This window comes from Grammomys surdaster, unplaced genomic scaffold (assembly GCF_004785775.1).
Source record: "Grammomys surdaster isolate TR1022 unplaced genomic scaffold, NIH_TR_1.0 271, whole genome shotgun sequence".
Classification (NCBI taxonomy): domain Eukaryota; kingdom Metazoa; phylum Chordata; class Mammalia; order Rodentia; family Muridae; genus Grammomys; species Grammomys surdaster.
In genome coordinates, this window is record NW_021604712.1 from 4581549 (window position 1) to 4585412 (window position 3864).

Sequence of the window (3864 nt, forward strand, 5' to 3'; positions counted from 1 at the left end):
GAAAAGGGATGACATCTGAAATGTAAATAAATAAAATATCCAATGAAAAAAGTTTATTCAATGCTAAATTGAAATAGCAAGGATCAGATTACATTATTAATATAAATAACTCAATAACTTTTCCCTGTTTAGCTCCTCCATCTCTTTCCTACTGTTGTAAAGAAGATACATACAAAAGATCAGATTGGCTATAGAATTATATAAATTCAATGTTATTAAATATTATAACATATGAACTTGTAAGTTACCAAAGAAAGAGAACGCTTTATTATTTTTCTGTTTGAGAATCAGGGTTCTCACTTCAGGATTAAATAAATTATATATAGTTATTTAAGGAAAAACACACACACAGATATCCTACCACATCATTTACATGCCTGTGATTTTCCCTGCCAGAGTGTCTGTTTGTCTCCCCTCACAAAACAAGAAAAATTACAGAGTTGTAATTTTCATTTAATCATTTGGAATAAAACCTGCTCTCAAATTTTCTTTCATCTTAAAAGTAGGAAACTTTCTTCACTTCTGTTTTTTTTTTGACTGTCCTAAATTGTTTATCGGATATGAATTGTACAAATATCGTGTGTATTAGCGGTAACGGTAGAGTTGGAGAGTATTGCGCCTTCTCCAGACTGCACGGCGAGAACCACCAATAGTATGGTGGAACTTGTGGCCCTTTCCAAGGCCACAGCTCTTTCGGCCAGCAGATGTCAGCCCATGCATCTCACTGTGCTTGTGGACTGGTTTGGTGATCCACTGAGTGTCAGGATTTCTTCTGATAGCTTTATGGAATGGATCAATGAGGATAACCTCAAAAAATTTATATGTGGAATCTTCACCAACTCAGTAGGAATTCAGGACTCTCAAAGACCCACAATGGCGCCTAGCTCTCTCCTCAGCAACAGACTGAAGACCTCCGGCAAATTTCAGCTGATTAACACCATGGTGGACAGACTTGCCATACGTTGCACCCTTAGGAACCAGGCGTTTGAAACCACCACGGAGGACATGAATCCTGTAAATGATATAACCTTACTTCGCCTTGTATCCTAGTCTTTGCACTTTATCAGGCTGGGTGGGGCGGGAAGCCCTGTGCAGCACAGAGAGCTGGCAGTACTCCCAGTAGCAGACCCTCAGAAGAAAGCACATCACGTCGGACTACTTCTTCCTCCTTAGCTCCTGGATGCATTTGTATGCACCCATCTTGGCTCGCCTGATGGCAGCCACCAGAGGAAAAGAAGAAACCTTTCTCTCTTCACCTCTTGATAGAAAACAGAAGTAGGATGCAGGAGACATGCAAGCTACAGCAGAGGCTGAACTTCTGTAAGCCTGCAGAACTAAAACACAATTTTTCTAGAAAACCATGACATTCAAATGTCACAAACCGTATCTTGAGAGGTACTTTTCACTGGGAGTTTTAATACATAAAGTCTCACTCCACAAAAGTGAGCCATGACACACACACAAAAATCTTGATGAAATATTATGTTTCATGTATTCTTGTTTTAACATATTTATTTATTCATCTGTTTACTTATTACTTACTGTATGGGATTGCAGGTATGAGCAGGTGGAATTCGGAGGATGATGTTCAGAAGTCCTTGTGTTCTTATATATTTTTATATTCTAAAACTATTGGTATATATGGATTTCATCAGCTCATAAGTATAAGAGTGGATTGAATGGGGCTTTTATCCATGTACATCTTTACCTTTTTAGTGTAAAAGAGGGAACATCAGCTTTTTGTCTCCCCTTTTTTTAGTAACACAATTTTAGAGTTTGAAGTGTGTGAACGAGACAGAGACAGAAAGACACTTGAAGACAGGGGAAGGTGAAAGACAGGGAGGATAGTAAGAAAGAAACAGAGGAAAGAAGCAAAAGGAGATGTGGAGAGGGGAGGAAAGGAGAAGAGAAAGGAGAAGAGAAGAGAGATATGGAAAATGAGGAGAAGAAGGGAACGAAGAGTGACTTTTTTTTCAATATAAAATCCTTTGTTGTGCCCTATCAAATTTATATTTATTGTTGTTTATTTATTTGTTTTTATCACATGTGCTGGAGAATCCACTCACTTGAGCTGCATTCGAACTCTGTGTGTGTTGAAATTCAAAACTCTTAAAGTAGCCCAATTTTCAAGTGGGCTCTCTCATTCTTCAACTAGTGACGTTTCTTCTAATATTGGACACAAACCTGGAGTTCGGCAGCTAAGCTATTACCCTTCAGAAGACAAGAAAAGAGGGGAACCAATATCTCCTAAGAGGAAGCTGCGGGTTCCCATCTGTAAGGACCACTCTGTGGACTTCAAAGGCACATTCTCATTTTGGGAGGTTCTTTGGAAAACATAAAAGGATGCAAATAATTTCAATATGGTTAAATATTTATTTGGAAAACATGTTTTCCAAGACTCCTTTAGCACACCAGTACTCTAAGGAGGTAAGGAAACAAGGGTGCCAAAGATGCTTTGAGGGGACAGCAACCCATGCTGAGCAAAACCCAGTGTTCACGACTTTCTTCTGTCCACCAACTTTTTATTAAGATCCTGGAATAAATCAGGCATGGTCCTGGGATCTTTGACATTGCTCTAACAGAAAGAGATAGAGATAGAGATAGAGATAGAGATAGAGGTAGAGATAGAGATAAAGAGAGAGAGAGAGGGGGGGAGGGAGGGAGAAAGAGAGAGAGAGAGAGACTGCACAATCTCTTGAAACTCATATTGCTTTCTTTTTCTTTCATCTTTTTGTTTTGTTTCTTTAGAAAAAAACATATTAGCATCATCATGTAGCTCTGGCCAACAGATCCAAGATGGCCCTCTTGCCTGATCCAACTTCACAAGTGCTGGAATTACAGGTGTGAACCACCATACCCATCTGGAGTTTATAGCTACTTACATCATAAAATGTAGTTCTATAGTAATGACGGAATGAGAATAAAGATATGTACATGGCCAAAAATGAGTTTTGAGTAATTACAATCAAAATAAACTACTAGATAATGCACAGTATCTTTGGAAGGGTCATGTCCTTTGAGAGCAGCATGACCTCCCATGTCAGAGCAACCCGCAGGTGCCTCGGCTATGGTTGGTTTTGCCAACAATGTCAATAACACTTTGACACTTATTGTCACCTAAGTTGACAAGATATCAAAAATGTCAGTCAGGCTACTGTGCCCAAATCAGGCCCTATTTACAGCCTATTGTCTGTCATCCAACAGCAGAAATGCATCCAATGGGCTTAACAGTTACCCTAAATGAGGTTTGCTTAATTTCTGTAAACTTCTCCCCACCTCCCTAAAATTATGATCATTGAAATCAGAATGAAAACTATAATTAATTACATTGGGGATGTCCTATGTCTTATTCTGGCAGTATTTGTGTAAGAACATAATCCAAGAAGAGGGGAACTAAGGTCTCACACTAAAGTAACTTTGTGATCACAAAATAAGTTAGAATTTTTGCTATTTATTATTATGGACATCTTTTAGAAAAGAAATATGCAGAAAATTTTGGAAGATTTTTTCAAACACTTTTTAACAATCCCTTGGCCACATAATCCTACACTGCCAAGATTTTGTAATTGGAATAATTTCTGTTCCTTTCAGGGACCAAATTGAGAATTTGTACCTGAATGGTATGCTACTTAAACTCCATTTTGATTTCTTACCTGATGTGTTGTCTCAAGGCTGTTGTTTAAATTCTCTGAGTCTGTTTCCTCACAGGTAAGATAGAGACTGCCTTGAAGACTTGTGTGAATTGAAAGCTGTCTGCATGTTGCCCAGGCCACAGAGATTGTTTAGTGATGTCCAGTGGGTAGAAAAACCACTGAAGCAGCAACAAACAAGAGTGGGTTTGGGGAATCTTTAAAACAAGAAAAC

At 38.5% G+C, this 3864-nt stretch overlaps 1 pseudogene; it reads right to left on the reverse strand.

Annotated features, from left to right (window-relative positions):
- Positions 1-585: 585 nt before the first annotated feature.
- LOC114628794 lies at positions 586-1200 on the reverse strand (annotated as a pseudogene).
- Positions 1201-3864: the final 2664 nt, after the last annotated feature.